Here is a 21557-nt window from a genome sequence, read left to right as displayed (position 1 = left end):
TTCACAGTCTTGTATTTGTGAACTCTGTAGAGACAGAGAGAGAGAGAGAAAGAGTAGGTACAGGGGTGATACTATCTGTTTTCAGATCCTGACTCTGGCACTTCTTAGTTGTATGACCTTAAGCACACTTATTTAACTTCTCTATGCCTTAGGATCCCTGTCAATAAAAGAAAGCTCATAATAATCACACCTATGTCACAAGATGCTCCAAGGATAAAAGAGCTAATGCATATGTAAGTTCCTGGAACGTACTACATATTCGATAAATGTTAGGAATAAGTATCTGCTTTTGGCTCCTGCCTAACGTACCTTCCAGGGCCCACCCAACTATATACATCTCATTCAATGCCCTGTGAATGCTGCCCCTGGTTGCCCAGATCCTCCCATGGACATCAACTAGACTTGCATAAGGCAGCATCTCATGCTTCAAAGAAAGCAGTGCCCTCTGACATTTCACTCTTTACATCTACCATTCTCTTTGGGTTTATTCTCAGCAAACTGAAGAGTATTTGATAATCTAATTCATATGGAGGTGTTACAGAACTTATAGATGTCTATATTCTTTTAAAGGCACAGAACATCTACTCTTTAAAAAGGAACCGAAAGATAGTAATGCCTCAACAAAAAAGGGACTAAGAATTAGCACTGAAATTTCTGGAACAGTCCCAGATCAGGTAGGTAGGTGCTTTTAAGACAAAGGAGGGGAGAAAGGAACCTGAATGCCCAACTTGGGGACAACTCTCCTCCTGCAATACCAAAGGACAAGGAGATTCAAAAAGGAATTTCAAGGCAGATGTATGATTTTGTTAGTTCCCTATTCCTGAACTTGGAGTTTTCCTTTGAGTAACAACATAAAGGAGCATCTCTGTCTTCATCATTCCACCAACAAGTAGTCCTCCTATGGTTATAGACTGCGAGTGCCACCTCTGCCACTAAGGGTAAAATCCCCATTGGCAAAGTGAGCTCCATGAGCTGACCCTCCCTGAGAACTCTTTAAGCATCAACCAGCCAAAATCTCCACCATTTCCTCACCTCTATCCAAGGAAAACATGCTTCCCCTTTGTGCAAGAGAACACAGTAGTAGGAGAAGGAAGGCTTAACAGTGCTGGCCCTACTTTGTTTAGGGCAGAGCACATGTGAAGGGGAAAGCTTTGGGAGAGAGAAAGTGATACAGGTATGGCTGGGGCAGTGGGAGGCTGCCTCTCAGCCACATCTCAGATCCTTCTCAAGGCAGGTTCAGGAGTCCAGAAAGAAGAGATGGAATTTTATTTTCTATCTCTCCCCACTCATTTGGCACCTGAAGTTCTGGCATCATCCCTCAGCCCTCATCATGTCATGTAACTGCACATACATTTGCCACATACAAGAAAGACAATCACAGTAGACACAGCAAGTATACCAGAGGGCAGTATAAGCCGCTCTGTCCCCTGAGTGGTATGGATGTCACTTTTATGGTGAAGAAGTATGAGCAGGAAAGGACCAACTGGCTCAACTCCCTTTTTTTTCACAAGCAAAAGACTGTAGAAGGACCGCTCTTGCCCTAGATCAAAGTGAGCCTACAGCTGAGTTAGGACCAGACCCCAATTCTTTTTTACTATCTCTTGCTTAGAACTCCTCTACTGGGTGACTTCACACAGGTAATTTTTGGTGGTAGCTGACAATAGATACCAGAAGGATAGAGGAGCCTACAGTTTGAGGGTTCTTCATTCCCCATCTTGCCTTTATGCTGAGCCTCTGGAGCAATGAAGCCTTGATTATGTGCATGTTCCCCATCTGTATGGATACCATAACCGTATGGTTCCTGCTATAATGCAGCCTTTGCCTCCTCTTCTGACAATGGGTAGGTGTCACAGACTATGAGTCTGGAGTTCTCTCTTGTCCAGCAAGAGAGCGAACGCAGAATTGAATATAAGAGAGGCTGATGTCCAGAAGGAGACACGAGCCCCAAACAGGGGTTTCATCTCTGTATTTATTGAGCTCTCAAGGTAGTACCCACGTGGTGAACGTGAAGAAAGCACAAGATATTGCCCATGTGGTGAATGTGAAGAAAACAAGATCTTATACACGTGAACATGGAGAAAACAATCAGACAGTAATCATTAACTTGTGTGTGTAAGAAACAAAGATTCTGGGCGGCAAGTGGTCTTTGTTATCAAAGTACAATAGTACATTGGCACCAAATGGAAAGTAATGTCCTGCAGGTGATATAACAAATTACTCATGATCCCACTGCAATATCTCGCTAGCTAACCTCAGGCGCTTTCGCCCCGTGGTGGCGGCTTGCCACTCTAAGTGTTTCTCTAACCAATTTATGTAAGTAGAACCTATTTTCCCACAGGTAGGTCTTCATGGCTGGATCTTCTCTCCAGAAGCAAAGGCTTGTTTGCCATCTGGAGATGTGCCTGGTTGAAGAGCCTCTATTCCAGTATCAATACCACCTGAAACCTCTAGCCAGAATAGGGCTAGCAATTCTTAGGGAAGGGCCTCAGTAGAGTCATACCTACCTTCAGAGAAGAACTGGTATATAGGGAAGGGGACAGATCTCTAGGCCCTCACCCTACCCACAGAGAGCAGACAAAAGCCTCTCTGTCTCCCCATTCTTAAACACTCATTCCCTCTCCACACTTTACAAAAAAAGCAAAACTGTTCAGGGGAAAGAAGCGGTGATGTTTGAAGAAAAACAATGGATTCTTATCTCAAAATAGTGTCTCATTCATATCCTCTATTAGCATCAGCTACATTCTTGATGAATGTGTCACTTCCACATGCTGCTCATTTTCTTTTCTACAGAACAGGAGAGTCTTGTACTCAAGAGGGAGATGAGGATAGAGGGGGTGGGGCTGAGAGGGGGAACTGCCACAGTCCAGCTTTTAAATGCTGCCTAGGAAACAAAATGAGGGGTCTTCTTCAAACTAGCGGAACATGACGTGCAATCAGCGATCACGTAGGAAGGCTGGAATATCACCTGGGAGCTGGCTGTGGAAGAAGCTGGATGACATGAAAGCTGGGGGTAATGAGGAAGAATGTATCTTAAAATCAGAAAGACCTCAGTCTGAAATCCAATTCCTCCACTTACTTGCTGTGTATCTCATACAAGAGTCTTAAATTGTACAGTACTTAGACTCCCCACTTAAAATAGGATCATAATATTTGCCTCATGGGAATGTTATTAAACTTAAATGAGCCACTGAGTGTCAAGTACCTGGAACACAATAGACATTCAGTAAATGGAAGCCAATTGTATAATGACTTTTCAGTTTTCCTTTAAGGGTTTTTAATCTCCCAGACCAAGAGTCAGCATATTTTTCTGCAGTGACTTTCAAATCATTTGAGGGAGCAAAATATTTTCCTCAAAATAAATCAAACAGACAAAATTGGTCCCATCATCCCCTTCTCTCCTGAAGGGTCCCTGAGACACTGCCTCTGAACCCTTAGGAAACTATTGGTGCAGGATGAATTGGAAGACCTGAGTTCTAACATCAGTGATGCCAGTACCTCCCAGGGAGACCTTGGACAAGTTACTTCTGCTCTCTAAATCTCAGCTCTCACTGTTAAAATAAGGAGCATGGAGTAAGTGACCACTAACAACGTTCTGACTTCTAAACTGCAATGTAACTAAATGCATTGCACTTATTTACTAAAATGCAATGTAACTCAAGAAAGATTCTGGTTACTGGATCTGATTATTAGTTTTCTTGTTTTTTCCCAGGCCTACCCCAATCTATTATGCTGAATAACGATTGCTACTCTATGAGGGAGCTATAACCCCACCACTAGGGTGCAATTGCTTCTATTAAATGAAGCCATATCATCATGTACTGTCTTGGTCCACACTAGGGCCGCCCTTGCATGCAGCAAAATGTCACATGCTATAGTCAAACTCAGGGTAAGCCAAGGGTCCTGGGAATGAAGATGTGGCTTTGGTCAGAGGGTGAAAGAAACAAAAAGTGACATATCTACCTTAGTGCAAAGACCCTGAAGTATCCTCCAAAATGAGAAGTCAAGAGTGGAGTTTCATGGTATTTTAGTCAAGAGCAGAGTTTCATGGTATTTTAAAGAACACATCATTTCTCTTTGAAAGTCAATATCATTAACCTCAGTACTAGGTTAAGAAGATGAACACTTACCAAGTACCTGAAGGCTTTCATTAGTGTCCAGAGAATGTATTAGTAGGGGGCAAGTTGTCTGATACTGAGTTAATGGCAGGAACTTGAGCAGAAAGCACAAGAAGGCAAATTCTTGAGGAGGGCGCAGAGAGGGGGAGAGATAGTGAAGGGGCCTGACCCAGGACTTAATGAGTTCAAGGAGTCAAGTGTAGGTCTGGGCAAGATGAATACTGAAGTAAAAGCCAAAAGATGAATACCAAAACCTATCTGTTAAGATCCGCAGGCAAGGCAGAATGAGGCTCAATGAGAGATTGAAAATGAAGATTTAATTGTGAAAATTTAGCTAAGGCATGGTACAGAAAGAATCCAAACTCTTCCAGGTTCTACCATTAGCATACACAAAACTCCGTTTTGCATACCTCTCAGAAACAATAGCAGAATCAAGTGAAAACACATTTTAGAGTCCTTTGAAGACAAATAAGTCCCTAATAAACTTAAGATCCTACTTATTAAGGTATTGGACTCAATCAGTGCTTGACATCAGCATCAAGGACAGCTGGCCACTGAGCTAACTGCTTTCTGGGTCTTCCTTCAGCAGGTAGGTCTTCCAGAATGGGCCTTACCCCTGAAATGAATCTCGAGATTTAAAGAATTTGTCAGGATAAGTCCAATTTGCCTAAAATGCATAGTCAACATGTACGTCATGTGGCATGCATGCCACGTATATGTATTGGGTAGAAGCAATGTTTTCCCAGTAAATGGCTGGCTCAGCTGGAGAGCTTACCTAGTGGACTGCATGGAGTTAATTCCTCAGTGTCCCCTTGGAGCTGAGGCAGGAGTCTTGAAACATATCAGCAGATGATCTAGGATAGGGGTTGGCAAAAATTTTCTGTAAATAAAGATTTTAGGCTTTGCAGGCTATAAGGTGTCTGCTCAGTGTTGTCACTGTAGTGTAAAAGCACAGTCAATTATAAACAAATGAGTACGGCTGTGTTCCAATAAAATTTTATTTATAAAAACAGATGGTGGAATGGATTTGTCCCATAGGCTGTTGTTCACTGACCCCTGATTTAATGAGTCAGTTGCAAATCATTTTAGGCAGGACTGGGCAATGCTTCACTATTGTATATCCAAATACATAACCCCATTTGGTTGTATCTAAGGGATGTTTAAAAAGTATGAACCATCATTTCATTATCCTGAACCTCAACTTTGGCCTTTATTCCAGATATCCATTTGGGAGAGCTCAGGTAGCCCAAGCCAACAAATGGAGAGTGTAAAAACTATCAAGAGAAGGCAATAAAAAATTTTTTTAAACAGTTCCAAAACATTTGTGGAAAAGAGAACTATGGGCATGTGGTGTCTTAGCATTGGCTTTGCAAGAGTCATAGTGCTTCCACTGGTAGAAGTATTTCCAATAATAATTAACAAGAGTGGTCCACTGAGAACTGAAGGAGAGGGGAAAACTATGACTGCCCAGAAGCAACTTCACTCCAGTACAAGAAGGAGAGGCCCCACAGCAGTCACACGTCTACTTCATGTTCAGACCAACACTGGGAGATCTGTTTTTGTGCTCACTCCTCAGCTTCCCCTCCAATGGCGTATTACTCCTCCTGAAACAGGAGAAGTCCAAGGAGCAGAGAAATGAAGTCCTTGCCCGAGTACATGAAGCTCATAAATGGAAAAGTCAGGATGAAAACACAGAAGAGTTGAGGGGTGCCTGGTGGGCTCAGTGGATAAAGCTTCCAATTCTTGATCTCAGGGTCATGAGCTCAAGCCCCATGCTGGGTGTGGAGCCTAGTCAAAAAAAGAAAAAAAAAAGAGGAAAATACAGAAGAGTTGAATGTCAGAGCTGGGGATCCCCATCCAACTCTCTGTCATCATATTTAGTGTCTGAGTCACTTAGCAGGGGTCTGGGGACTTGTTCCCATGAGACTCAAGTCCAAAGAGTGGCCCTGCTTCTCCTGACAATTTCCATTTCAGCTGGGACCACTCTGGCAAGTCTCTAAGTCTCTCTAGTGTTTTCTCCTTGCAGATACCCAAATTGGGAACCACTAGGAACCACTCGCCCACCCTGAGGACGCTCTCTCCTTCCATGCAGGTGGTCCCACGACCTTCCTGCAAGACCCTGGATGCAGCAAGACTCAGCCAAGTGGGAACTCCGGAGTGAGTGAGCCTGGAGCAGATGAGTCTGTCTGAGGGGCTTGCAGAGCGATTCCCTGCCACCCTGCTTGCTCAAACGGTGCCTGAATGGCAGCTGCAAATTGCCTATGAAATCCATCCTTTAGTGCTGCCAAGCGTAGGGGGAGGAGGCAGTGTTTTGAAGTAAAGCTATAATATGCCTGCAATAAAAGTTTACCGGCTTTTATATAGGTTCCCAATAATGAGGGGAGATATTTCAGCAGCTTGGAGAATGCCGTGAGAGGAAAAGCAATTCCTGGCACCACCTCTTTAAGGCAAGAATCTGTCTCCCCCACATGGTTCATAACTGGGAGTTTTTCCCATTTAAAGGGGATTGCATCAAGTTCTGCGTCTCTTTCATTCCTCATCAGGGCTTGTAATGATTCCTAAGGCTTCTGAATGAAGAGTCATAAAGTGTAACTTTGCACTGGAGATGGGTGGTGAATTTTTATGCCCACAAATCTTGGAAGAGTCCAGAGTTACAGATACAGAGAGGTAAGGAGGTGGGGAATTCTGGAGTGTTCTAGGAGTTCAGACCTGGAGCCAGGGGTGTGAAGAGAAAGTAGGACCCAGGTTGTAGACCTTGAGAAATAAACCAGGGCTGGATCAAAATGTTGTTGCCTTAGATAAGGACTCTAAGGACTCTAAGAGCTTCCGTGAGCTGGTCAGAAACCTAAGAGAAAGTATGGAGAAGAAAATACCTGGAAAGGGGGTATTGCCGATGGGCAGCCAGAGAGAATGGCCACCTGGAAGCAGAGGGAATGCCCTTGGAGATGCTGGTGAGGGGGCAGAAGAGGGGTGGAGGCCAAGGTAAGGGGATGGCAGGGGGAAGCCAGGCCGAAGGCAAGGGAACCCACTGTGTCAGGAGGGAAGCCTGCTCTTGACCACCACTCTCCTACACTACCCAGAGAGCTACACAGGGAACTGATTTCAGTCTGTGCTGAGATGCCCTTGAGATGAGATACAGACCTGCGGGGCCAGTGGTATTCATGGGCTAATGCACATCATGTCAAACCTCATTAACAGAAACATGCCTGATTTCAAATTTGTGATCATTTAGACACAGACAAGACTTGAGTTGACACATGAGCTTTCAATGAAAATAGAGTTTGTTACACAAATAGAGAGTGTGAAAGGATTATGGGCAACAGGGATAATTAACCTACTTGGAAAAAACCCACTGATTTCAAGAACTTGAAATGACATTAGTTCCTCTCTCTTTGCATCCAAATGATGTCACTAACAAATGACTGCTGTCTCACCTCAGCATAGACCCAGCAGACCCTCTGCCTTGTAACACTTTGTTAATCACTAATCAGTGCTGTTACACATGCTTAACATAGCAATGGCGCCTCTCTCCCTTCCACGGTCCAGCCCAAACCACCTCCTCCCCTTGCATGGAGCCTTCCAAGATTTTTCAGCCCACTCAACTTCTAAATCATCAAGTGCCCGTGCCACCTGTGTGCCATGTAAAGGCTCCCTTGTACTGACTTCCATCCTGTGCCCACTCTTATCAGCACTAGCTAGACTAGAAGTACTTGGAGACCAAAAATGAGTCTTATTTATGGCAATGTGACCCATTAGGTCACCAAGAACTTTATGTTAGCTAATTGAAAGAGAAGTGTAATTTTCTAGAAAAATCTTTATATATGGGTATAATGAAATATTAGGAAGCGATTTAAAAAGATGAGTTGGGACTATATATATCGATTTATCTACAAAGATATCCATTTCAGTTTTAGTGGGAAAAAAATTGATTGTAGGGCTATGCACATTGTGTGATCTCACATTTGAAGAAAAATACTTGGGTATTTTGCAAACATTTAAATGTGTTGAGCATAGAGAAGAGGATAGACACGAAACCCTTAATGTTTGTTTTCTTGGCTTAGGGGATGGGACGGGGGATGAAGGAAGGAGTCAGACTTTCCCATTGCAGGTCTCTGTGCTGTCTGGCTTGCTGAAATAAGCATTTATGAAAATCTACTTTGGGCGGGGGTGGAGGGTCAGTAAGCACTACAAACGGTACAAAGTTCAGCTGTGTTAGACTTTGCTGCCGCTTCATGTGGCATCCACACACAGTCTCCCCCAGGGAGCTTTACAAGAGATCTTCATGAACTCCACACCCCAGTGCATTCCTACCTCTGAGGTTCCGTGGTATCACTGGCTTCTCCCGGGGGAGGTGACCATGAGTGGATCTGCTTCTTGTATCCAAAAAGCCCTGTATGACACAGGAGATAGCACTCGAGAGCTGTCTGTTTTTCCTTCCAGGTCCACTCTCCACCCCTTCCAGTTTGCTCAGTGCGGAAGAGATGCTTCTGCACACTAACATCCATGGACTGCGTCAATAAGACTTCCTCCCCCACTGCGTTGGGTTCAGCCAGCAGGAGACCAGAGCAGACAGGGCCTTCACTCCCCAATTCTGTCACAGCCCAGCCCCAGCTCAACCATGGCTGTACTGCTCTACTAGAAACCACAGGTCCTGTGGACCAGCCCTTCTGCACCCATCGCTTTCCCTGGATGTGCTTTGTGTCTTATGTCAGGAGAGAGACAAATGTGGGAACAGTTTCTTGCTGTCCTTTGTCCCAAGGCATTTTACCTCCCCTGCTGGTTCCTTCAAACCTGCGCCCTTGTGAACTGTCCCTTCACTAAGCTGTCTTCAATGCCCTTCTTGTGCCGTCTGTTTCCTGACTGGACCCTGAGCAGCCACTAGCAAAGGGCTGTGGGGTGCTTCAATGGAGAGCAAGGGCTGTCTTCAAACCCTGTCTCTGCTGTGAGAAGCTTCTCAAGCCAGAGACACAGGCACTTTGGAAACACCCCTCTCTAGCAGACCATCCTGAACCTAGCGGGGGTTCTAAGAGCAATGCTTCTTGTTTCTCTCATCCACCAGCCATGGACAGGTGACAAATCAGCCCAGTTTACCTCCTGGAAGTCCATTTGAACAAAAGAATTGAGGCGAGCTAAAAGAGATGGAAATCTCCATGCCCCCTCCCAGGCTAGAAACAGGGGTGCTGTGAAGCCACTTCAGCCAAATCGCTCCCATAGCAAAATTATGCTCCTGTGCCTCTCACCCAGTGGGTGTCAATCAGACAGGGAACAGGGAGAGAACAGATGCAAACAAGCCGACTAAAAATACACCGGTTGCAGACTTCGTTAAGTGTGCGGGAACATCTCAGTCCCTGGGGCAATGATGGGACCTCCGGATCTCAAGAGGCAGAAAAGGGATGGAACTAAAGTAAAACCCAGTATAAAAACAATAGCAGCAATGACAAAAAATATATGCCCAGTACAAAAAAGAAAAGAAAAAAGAAAAAAACTGTTCATGTTTAAATCCCATGGTGTACTAACACCTAATTATTAATCAAGCTGAACTAGAGCGAGCGATGGTCTCTGGATCCACTTGCTTCCACTGTCCAGAGCCCATCATTCATTCTGTGTGCTTCTGATCTCATGCTCTCCAGGAGATGTGAGAAGGACCCATGTCAGGCCCGCTTCTAGATAAAGCAGAAAGCTCCAATCAAGTGTGGCCTGGAGGCCAGGCACCATGATACAGACAAGCAAGCAACCCCTCCACCAGCACTCTCTGCACTCCTGGCTGCAAGAAAGCAAAGGATATTCTATACCCAGGTTTAGAACAACCAGGAGAAAAAAGGACTGTTTTTCAAACACATGAATGCCGACGTATTACCTTTATTTTAATGAAAGCACTGGTTGCATGTTGTAGAAGAGTCCGAACTAAACTGGCTGATGCAGGAGAGGGCACTGGTTGGCTCCTATAATGGAAAAGTCTAGGAATACTTCAGGCATAGCTGGATCTAGGTACGCAATGGATGTCACCAGGAGTCTCCAGCTCTCTGCCTTTCAGATCTGCTTTTCTTGGTGGGACTTGATTTTCGCTGCTCATGAGTGGCCTCCAGAAGCTCCAGGCTGACACCTGTTATTAAGCAACTTTAGAAGAGAGTACGTGCTTCTCCAAGAGCACCCACAAAAGTATTAGATTTGAATTTCAATGGTGTGACTTGTAGCACCGGCCCATCTGTATGTAACTTATCTCTGTGAGTAGGAGAATGGAATGCTCTGATGGGCTAGGTCTGGGTCATGTGCTCACCCCTGAGTCTTTGAAATGGAATAGTCCATCATGCAGTAGGCACTCCAAAAATTATGTTGAACACATGAATGAATGAAGGCCCCAGAGATGTGAAAGTTCACGGTACATTGGGAATCAGTGAGGGGCTACTGTGGGTGAAAGAATGTGATGGGAAAGCTAAGAACGAACACACAGTATGTGATGTGGTGGCCACGGGCAAGGTACTTGGCCAACTGGACACAGAGGAGCCCAAATGCGCCATCTGCCTTCTGAAGCTTACAACCTGGTAAGAGTCTTGTTACAACCACCCACATGCCATGACACAGAGAGATATTCCTGCAGGAGCAGAGGATGTCTTGGCACCTGGGGAGGAGTAGGGCATCAGAGACCTTTCGCGAGAGGAGTACACAAACGTTGTGTTCCACTTGGAGTTGGTGAGCGGGAAGAGTTTGGACAGGTGAAAGCAAGGACAAGGGCTTGAGGCAGAAATGCTGCACTGTAGGCCGGGATTGGCGTGGGTTGGTCCTGTGAGGACAGGCCAGTGAGGGCGCCCAGGAAGTCGAACTCTACGCGGGCTCAGGATGCCCCCAGGGGAGAAGGATGAGGCTTCTGGGCCAAGGATTTAGAGCTTTACTCAGTTGGCCGTGGGGCATTGCAGTGGCTTCTTGAGCGGATTCCTCTCAGTCATTATCCTGAAAATAGACAGCATCTGCCTTTCCTTGGGGCGTAGCATCTCAAATTCATGGTTTCAGGAAACCAGCAGGATCTCTCCGCCCTGGCTGCTGCTAAAGGAGCTGTGATTCCTCTCCGAGGGGCAGCGTCTTCAGGCTGCAAATCGCCCTCCCTCTGACTTTCAACCACTTCTAGCGACAACGGCATAGGTCATCTTAAAGAGCCAGGTTTCACGGCATGCGTGATAAACTCAGCTTTAACTGACTATTGAAATCTACAAGCTGTTAATCCAGTGGCTGCCAGCAAAGCCCCATTCTCTCCAGTGTTTAATCTTCACTTACAATGACAGAATTCACATGTTCTCTCAGTTGCTCTCAGCAGCCCCCACCGAGCCTCCTTCCCTAGACCTCTCCTGAAGTCACTCTCACAGCAAGTACATTCACAACCTCCTCTCTCCCCCTCCCCTCCCCGTCTATCTATCACTCTCTCTAATGGAGGCACACTGGAAATTCTTGGTCAAAGCAAGTAAGAAACTCTCTTGGTATGGGTAAATTCTGTGCAGGGGAAAGTATGGATTCTCCAGGACCCTTATCAGGATTTGCCCACTCTGCCAGCGATTGGCCCAGCAGGCTCAGAGGAATGCTCAGTTTGATGAGTGACCTTTCTCAGCCATCTGGGTGGGGCCCCTGAGCAGTGCAGAACCTTGTCAAGGGCTTCCTGGGGTAACCTAGGAGCATCACTGGAGTCCGTGTTGCCTCCTCCCCCATTGAGCAGCTTTACCTGGGACTCCCAGGGCCTCTACTCACTTGGCTGAGTTAGAGCTGCCAACCTGTCCCTCACACCAGAGGAACCACAAGCACCGGGGCAGACCGGGTCCTCATTGTCCCCTACTCATAGGGGACGTCTTCAGTGGCACCTGAGATCCTACCCAGACTGGTCCCTCTTCTTCACCCTTCTCTGCCCTCCTCACACACCCTCACTTCCAGTCATACTGAACTGCCTTCTGTTTCCCCAGATCCCTCCACCCTTCCTCATTCCTCCACCTTTGCTCCCCCGTCTCCTCACCAGGTCACCTCCCCCCTGCAACCATCCCCCACTGAGAAGCTCTCCAGATCCTCCCTAACTTTCAAGCTCAAATGCCACTCTTCCACGAAGCCTTCCCACATTCCCGAGCTCACCTGGAGCCCTGCCTCCAAACTCCTGTGGCACAGTTTGTGCATTTGTGGACATTCCTCCTGTTCTACTTTATCTTTGCAACAGCATGGCATAGAATTTTGAATATACAGTTTTCTGTGTGGCCCTGAGAAAACGACTTAACCTCTCTGTGCCTCGACTTCCCAATCCGTAGGAATAGTATTCCTAACTCATAGAGTTGAAAAAATTGAAGGAGCCAATATCTTCAAGTGTCTACGGGAATACCTGGCATATACAGTGACTGCTGAAAAACCAGCAGGTGTATTAGCATTGCTAGGATGGCTGCCGCTGTAAATATTTCCTTTCTCTTACTGCGTTATGAGTTCCTCCAGGACAGGACAACGTCTTGTTCATACTGGAAACCCTCTCCTTGCCCAGCATATGTCCTGGCAGGCAGTGTGCACTTATTAGTTGAAAAATGAATGAACAAGCAAGCAAAAGAACAAATTGCAGAGGACTGGCTCTTTGGCTTGGATTAACTAATATTTTAACTTCTTTTCCTACTGGCCCTTCTTTACTCACATTCCCACATACTGCTCCTCTCCACCCCCCGCCCCCGCCACATCCCCTCACACACATATGCAGTCTAGGCACATCAGATGCCTTAGTAATAGAAGCAGGGAAGAAATAAGCCTCTGGGGAGGTCGGCAAAGCCTGCCTTTCTGGATACACGTGGCACAGAGCATTACGACTCGTTCTTCTCACTGTCAGTCATTGCACTCATTTCATCAGTCAACAAACCTTTGCTCAGCACTTACTCTGCACCAGACACTAGGCGCCAAGGCAAGATCAGCCTAGTCCTGCCCTCATGGCGCTTGAATCTAGTAGCAAAGATGGACCTTAGTGAATATTAACTCAAATAGCTGTAAAATCCTAACTATGACATCAACCATGACAGTGGCATTTAATAGGAGCAGCTGGTCTGTCTGGGAAGGGCAAGCAAGCAGCAGTACACAGCTCAGGGGCCCTTATTTATCACACTTCCTATGGGATTGTACCCCAAGGGGTGCCACTCATGTAAAAGACTGTCCAAATGATGCCTCCCACCAGAACTATGTGATGCAAAAGCCTGAGAAAGACTTCTCATGGGAGGTCCCCTGGGCTGTGACCAACAGAAAGAGAAGGATTGCACTAGAAGATGGGTCAGAAGAGAGTATTCCAGGCTGTGCCATGGCCCTAAGGCAGAAGGAAGCAAGGTGCCTTATAGGACCGGAAGGAAGACTACTGTGGTTGAACCATAGGATGCCAGGGACAGGAGGAGCATGAGGAGGCTGGAAGGGACGAAGGTGCCAGACAATGTGGAGTTTTGCTGGTCATGCAAAGGATCTGTGCCTTACCCTGCAAGTGGAGGGAATGTGGGTGGGGTCCTTCAGAGACACCTCAAAGCCCAATTTCCCCAGTATGGAACCTTCTCCACAGAGGCACCCATCATAAAACTGGCCCAGCTGGGAGGGGTCTGCAGCCCCACTTGTCCTGACTCTCTTTCCATTTCCCTTTGGTCCCCTGATCTACACACCCCTTTCCTGCGGCCAGAACACTTTATAGCACACCTGGCCATTAGGGGCCCATAGGTCCCCACCTGCTCCAAATCCACTTCTGGAAACCTCTTTGAAGTCCATCATTCAGCAACCACAGATGAGATTTGTTAGAGGAATTCTTTTCTGGAAATTAAAGCCAATACAGAGTGAGAGAGAGCACAGTTGCAAAATAGGATGGGAATGACTGAGCCTGTCTTCCGCTGGACAGAGCTTCCCAGATTCCTGAACTGACCTTCAACCTCCACCATCCTGGCTCCACCACTGCTTGGGAAGCCATGGTTTGTCCTCCCTACTTCATGGGGGACTCCCAGAATCCAAAGTGTTACCCCTGAACTGGCTCAGCCAGAACAAAGTACAGGGGCCCGTCTCCTCCGTGGACTCACTTCCCTTCTGTAGTGCAGCCTCAGAGCAAGCAGCCTCTTGGCAACTCACGCTGAATTTGACTAGCTTAGCCTTCTGAATTTCTTTGAAGCTTGGCTTTCTCTGAGCCAGTGGTTCTTAAATTTTTGAGCCCTCTGAAGGGCTCTACTCTTCATTAGGTGAACCCTTATATCATTTCATGGGATTTATGGTCTCCCTAAACCCACCTATGGACACGCTGCCCTAAGCCTCCACTTGTAATGCCAGAGCAGGCTTTGGATACCTGGAGACCCTCTAAGACAGCTTCTTCCACCCTATCCCTAAGGAAGAAGGTTCCTTCCTTCTCCTTCCTCACTTCCTAGAACCCAGACCTACCTTTTCAAGTCTATAACCAGAGATTCCAATGTAGAAGTCTTAGGAAAATCCCAACTGCGGAAATCCCAGAAGTTCCCCCAAAGCTAATCTTTGCTACATTTCTGGCCTTTGCCCAAACCAACATACAAAAATCCTTTTGTAGGATTTTAATACAGACTATGCAAGAAAAGAAAAAGAGGGGAGAACTTTGTGAAATAGGTGTGAAAAACACTGGATTTCACAAAGTTAATTCTGTTTCTTTGCTTTTATACTTCTCAGAGCCTTTAATATGCTAATGTGTTCCTCAGGCCTGTTTGACCACAGAACACTTTTCACAGAGCTTCTCAGTGGTGCACAGAAATGACTTTAGAAATGCCATCCTAAACCCCTTCCAATGTCAGCATAGCATTAGGTAGCTCCTCAAAAGTCCCCCTGCCCTCCCTTTGGGGAGGTGGGAACAGATATTTGGAACAAATGCATTGCTTGCCTGTGGGGAAATAAGTTCAAGAATGCCTATACTTACAAAATGGCTTAAGAAAGCTTAGGGTGGAAAGCCACCACCACGGGGCAAAAGCGCCCAAGGTTAGCTAGTGAGATATTGTAATGGGGTCATGAGTAACTTGCTACTTTCCTTATGGTGCCAATGTAGTATTGTACTTTGATCACAAACACCACTTGCCCCCCAGACCCTTTGCTTCTTACACACACAAGTTAATGATTACTGTCTGACTGTTTTCTTTACGTTCACCACGTGTGGAAGATCTTGAGCACTCAATAAATACGGAGACGAAAGTCCTGTTGGGGGCTCTTGTCTCCTCCCAGACATTAGCATCTCCCATATTCATTTCTGCATCCGCTGTCTTGCTGGATAAGAGAGAATTCCAGACTCATAGTCTGCAACACTGGATGGAGAGCAGTGATTTTCAACCTTGGCTACATATTAGAATTGGCTGGGGAATTGTGAAACTTACTTCTGCCCGGACCCTACCTCCAGAAGTTCCAGGTCTTTTGGTCTGGGATGGGGCTTTTCTTTTTGACTATCTTCCAGGTGATTAAGATATGTAGCTAGGGTAAGAATGTGTTGAGTTTCTTAATGGATTGGTTTTCACTAGGTTCAGTTATGAGGCTAAGATGAGATGAGATGGCTTAAATAAGAGTTTATTTCTCCCTTATATAAAAGTCATAAGGCTGGTATGCTGGTTCTACCCCATAAAATCCTCAGAAACTAAAGCTTCTTCCATCTCACTGCTCCACCATCCCTAGAATGTGGTCCTCATCCTCATGGCACAATGTGGCAGCTAGCGCTCCAGCCATCACATCTATGTCTTCCAGGCAGCAAGAAAGGGAAAGAAAAAAGAAGGGACAATGAGCATGTGCCCACTTCCTTAATGAAGGTGCTCCTACAATGACAAACGGCACTTTGATTTATATCTCATTGACCAGAACTTTTTCATATGGCCATACCTATCCACACAGAAGGCTGGGAAATACGATCTTTATTTGGTTGGCATTATGCCCAGATAAAAATCAGATGTTCTATAGAAGACAGAAAAAAAAAAACAGGACAATCTGTCACCTCTGCCATGAGTTATGAGAAGTTTAATTAGACAATACATTTACACTTGCCAAGCATCCTATCTGGCTATGCACGGGTGCCCACAAAGAGGCTAGGCTAGTGCTAGAGAGTGGCAGAGGAAAGAACTCACTTGGCAAGAAGGATCATCTAGGAATAAGTCTTTCCTAGGATCCTGGTTTCACAAATGGCCAGAATGCACCACCATGGAGGCTGTGCCACAGGTCAGAAGCGACAGAGCCAGGATTCAAACTCGGGGCTGTCTGGGTATGATATCAAATATCATACCCAGGGGGAGGGGAGGGGAAAGTGTGACAACCTTTGCCTGGATCAAAAAGCCCCCAGACATGCATAACCCATAGCCTCCCAAGGTCTTGTTTTGGTGTGAAGTTGTAGCCCCTGCATGGAAAGGACCTCCAGGTGCTGAGTGCCTCCTCCCATGTCTGTCCTGCTGGGTTAAGGGTTTGCCCTCTGAAGGCCTCTGGGAACAACATCAAGAGGCTGACACCTGTGCTACTCAGTACATGGCAGTTTCTTCACCTTCTTCCTTAGTAGGGAAGTGGGGGGTGAGGGGAGGGCTAGAGAACCTAGAAATGAAGTTATCACATGGAGTGGAATGGAGAGAATTGGCATAGAAAGGGATCCCCAGGGTAGGGCTCCTTGTGGGAGTGGAGTGAGAGTGGGCGGGTCCCTGCTTTCTTTCTTTGTCAATTTGATCCATTTGTTCTCAGCACTGGGCTCTCTTCACTCAGAGGGTCCCCAGGATGAATGCTCAGCCGGGTTCAAAACATGTCAGTGGGTGATATCTGCTTTCATCAGCCAAGCAATCAACCACCTGTGGAGTCTTGCAGAGTGATGACATCCAGAGCCCTGGGCTTGACCCTGAGTGGGACAGAGGAGGCATGGCATAGCAGAGGTATTCCCTGCCCTGAGAGCTACTAACTCATTAGGCAGACAGAAGTAATTCCTAACAAACCTCCCAGACAATTGAATTACAACCAAGGCCATGTGCCAGCTGCCTTGAGGAGGGTCCCTAGAAACCAACATGAGACAACTCTGCCTACCTCTCATCTGTGAGATACAAATATGTCTGCCTTGAGCTGGGTCAGCTGGTCTGGAGCGGCAGGGTGGAGATGGGTGGTCCAAGAAGTCTTCATAAAACACCCAGACCAGGCAAGTATGTGCATGCATGGGTGTGTGTGCATGCAAGTGCCTGATCACGTGCATGGGTACATGAGTGCACATGCGGACACATGCGTGAGCATCTTCAGACTGGCCTTTGCCAAAACTGTCAAGCTTCAGGTGTATCCCTGCTTCCATTTGAAGTGACTTTCTCCTCCTTTCCTCAACACCCCTTGCCTCCCTACCCTCGCCTTCTCTACTGCCCACTCACAACACACAGAAGAACCAGTGGCCCCCTTCCAGCCCCAGAGATAAGTAATTAATTATGATTAAAGGCAAAACATCTTACCTTACAGGGGCATCTGTCTCTATATTTTGAAAAGGGGCAATGCTTAACCCCTAGGACTGGATCTCTAAAGGCGGTAACAGCTGGGGGACAGGTTTTCTAACAATTCTTAAGTTTCCTTGAGGTCATGCACAGTGCTGGGCAAATCATGTCCATCATCTCATTCAGCCCTCATAATAATTCTGCAAAAGACACAGTCTCTGTCTTGTTTCTCAGAAAGAGAAACTGAGGCATGGAGGCAGGAACGGGGCTTGCCCAAGGTGGTCCAGTGGTGGCACAGAGTGACCCTTTTTCAGTACACTGTGCCTGGATGGGGACAAAATATCGGCGTGGGGATTGGGATGGATGGCAAGACATGAACTACTCCTCTGTCCAAGCTGACCCCACATCTGTGAGGCCCAAGGTCCTTCTAGAGCCCCACAGCCCTTTTCCCTCCCACTTTCCCCTCCATCCTCCCTCCCTCTCTCCTCTCCTCTGTCACTTTGGGAAGTAATTGACAAGGTGGGATTATTCGCCCTTGCATTCACACCTCCCAAAATGAGGTGGTGGTTTGGGGCTATCCCTGAGCAGTTTTTAAGAAAGCAATCTAAACGGAATCAAGTGTACTTCCCTGCCTGAGAATTTAGCTACGGAGTCATTTCTCTGGGTAATAATGATAATGAAAAATGGCTTCCAATTATTCAAAGCCTGTTTCCATGAATAATTCAGGAGCAAAGAAGCTGGGGCTCCTTACCTGCTTTTGCCACAGCTCCCCTCCTCCACTCCCACACTTTCCTCACTCCTGGGCTGCTTCTTAATTTCCAAAACAAAGACAGTAACTCTCTCCACCCTGAGGTACCCAGAAACTCGTTACCTGGAAATGCCAGTTAAGGTAACCACCATTGGAACTCATGCCATGTGCCCGACCCTGGGCTAAGCATGCTGTATGCATTCCCTCCTGAATCCTCGCAGGAGCTGGTCCACATTGTACAGGTAAGGAAGCAGAGGCTCAGAAAATGAAAGGAATTCTTCCAAGGTCATACAACAAAAAAGTGATAGTGCAAGGATCCAACCCCAGGAAATGCCAAAGCCTGGGCTCCACACCACCACTGTCCATTTGCACTGAGGGGACAGGGCCATTTCCTGGGTCATATACCTGACCGTCCCTCTTCTTGCCCCCACTCTCAAGTCCAAAGCTGGAGAGCTTTCTCAGCCCATTCCAGTGCTTTAAGATTTGTGCAGAATCATCCCTCCTCCTGGAATGTTGCTGGACTCCCCAGTTTACAGCACTGGCTTCTTGCAAGACCTGTTTGGTGGACAGAAACCTGGGAAATCTTTTCAAGCCCTGTGGCATCTGGGGGCAGGCTTTGCTTTATCCTAAGTCCAACTCCTCAGAGAAAACTTTTACAAAGTTTTATGTGTAGGTGAAAGCACCCACAACCCCCTCCCTCACCTTCCCATTACTTTAGCAATCTATATCCCATCATAACTAAGAGGACAGGTGGGAGGAGCAAGTTTGAAATAGCACTTTTAGCTTCCTGACCTAAGACGGCTGTGCTTGGTTCTGCTCTGGTTCTTTGCCATCTCCCTGTGACACTGGGCACATGGCCCCTTGCTCTACACTCAACACAGAGAAGGGGCCAAGTCAGCCAAAGACCGATGTCTAGACACCTGATACTGGGAGAAGAAAGAAGGCACAGGTGACTCATTCACCCCAGTCCCAAAGGGTCTTTAATCGGCCCCACAGCAGAGGCAGCCAAAGCACCTTCTGTATCCATTCACCCTTCTTCTTTAGAAACAGAACCCTGGAATTTATTCCCACACTCTGTCTCCAAGAGTAAAGACTACTTATGCAGCTGGTCTCCTCAGGCAGTTGGGTTCTTACCACAGGAAATATAGCAGCAGAGTGTGGGAAACTTCCAGTAAGCCTTCCTTTTCCTTCCCTTCCTCCCATTGCTGCTTAGTGTGAGATGTGGTGGCAGGAGAGGACCAGAGCCATTGCCAAACAGGCAGGAAGAGGATCCCTGACCTCATTCTTCTCTTGCCCGCCTACCACCCGCACACACCTCCCATTGGCCAGACCCACCTGGAAGACAGAGGAGTTGAGCTGAGGGTTCCTTAGTGGTCAGCCTCTAGGAATCAGATAGGGAACCTTCTGCCAGGGCAGGCATGACTCCAGAAGACCCTCTCACCCACTTCCCCCCAAAAGCTCATAACATGTCTGCTAGAACCCCCACCCTCTGCCTTTGAAACCCACCTCAGCACTCACAACAAAAGACGATTGAGTCTGCAACCAGTTTATACCATTATTTGAACTTGCTGATTCTTTCTCTTGTTGTTTCCTTTTTTTATTGTGCATAACATAAAATGTACCTATTTAACCACTTCTAAGTGTACAGTTAGCGGCATTAAGTACATTTACATTGTTGTGTAACCATCACCACCATCCATCTCCAGAACTTTTTCCTCTTCCCAAACTGACACTCTGGCCCCATTAAACACTAGCCCCTCCACATTTCTCCTCCCTCCAGGCCCTGGAGACCACCAACCTACTTTCTGTTTCTATTAGTTTGACAACTCCAGGTACCTCATATAAGTGGAATCAAAGAATATTCTCCTTTTGTGACTAACTTATTTCACTTAGCACAAAGTCTTCAAGATACATATAGCTCGCAGTGCATATCAGAATTTCCTTCTTTTCAAAGGCTGACTATATTCTACTGTAAGTGTATACCCCGTTTTGGTTTTGCATTCATCCACAGATGGACACCTGGCTGGCTGGCTTCCACCTTTTGGTTATTAGGAGTCATGCTGCTGTGGACATGGGTATAGGACATAGTTCAAGTCTCTGCTTTCAGTTCCTTTGGATATACGCCCATATGATAATTCTATGTTTAATTTTTGAGGAATTGCCAGACTGTTCTCCATAGTGGCTACACCGTTTTACATTCCCACGACTGCTGACTCATTTTCAGCATTGTTTTCATGACATTTTATGTTCCTATGTTGTTTCCTCATCCAGACAATCAGTACCTCCAGGGCAAGGACAATACCTTCTCTTGCCTATGGATTTGACAGCAATAAATATTTATGGAGGACCCCCTGTAGAAAGACACTACAAATCACCAAGCACATTAATACAAATGACCAACAGCCTTTCCTAGACCTCAAGGAATCAAGGTTTTCAACGTAGAAAGAAAAGCATCCCAGCAAATAAATGCAGTGGTATCGGCTACAACACAGAAACAACATGCTTATTCCCATCGGGGTATTTACAGAAGTCTTCCTAGTAAAGACAACATTTGAATCGGGCTGTGAATGGAAAGAAGAAGGTCTCCAGCCAGCACCAAGAAAGGGAACCCCAAGTGAGAGAAACAGGGAGAGCAAAGGCACAGCAGTATGAAAGCTTCCGGTGTGTTCAGGGAGTAACAGGGGCTCAGGGGTCCGGCACCACGACTGCAGGGCCAGTGAACTGAGGCAAAGTCGGTGGGGTGAGTTGGGGGGTGAAGACCATCTTAGCTGCCATGTTGAAGAGTTTGGGCTTAATTGGGACCAATTCATCTTAATTGCTGAAAGTTTTTGAGCAGGAGGTGTTATAACCAGAGCTTTGTTTTATGATAAGGAAAGCAACAGCAGAGCAGAGGACTGGGTTAGGAGGAGGAGATTAGAAGCAGGAAGCCAGCTCACGAGACCATTGCAAGTTAGACACAAACCATGTTAGGACCTTGAAAGCAATGCCACGGACAGAGCGGGCTTGTGTTGGGGATGCTGGTAAGAGAGCACTGTGCAGGGAACCCTGTGGAATGCAGGCTCATTCTCTCTGAGCTGAGGGAACCTGTGCTGTGTGCTGCCTTTCCCAAGCCTCCTCTCTCAATTTTCATGTGGTACGGACTCCAACTCAAGGATTAGTTAGCCTTCTGTGGGGCCCACTGAGGCGGAGGTGAAAGGCTGCAAAGGCTGGGAATGGGCCAGCTGGGCCGGCACCAGACTGAGGACACGGCATAGACACAGGATGCCCCTGGGAAGAAGAGCTAAGGGGAGGCCGAGT

The sequence above is a fragment of the Felis catus genome, chromosome D2, assembly GCF_018350175.1.
Source record: "Felis catus isolate Fca126 chromosome D2, F.catus_Fca126_mat1.0, whole genome shotgun sequence".
NCBI lineage: Eukaryota > Metazoa > Chordata > Mammalia > Carnivora > Felidae > Felis > Felis catus.
This window is presented reverse-complemented; position numbering follows the sequence as displayed.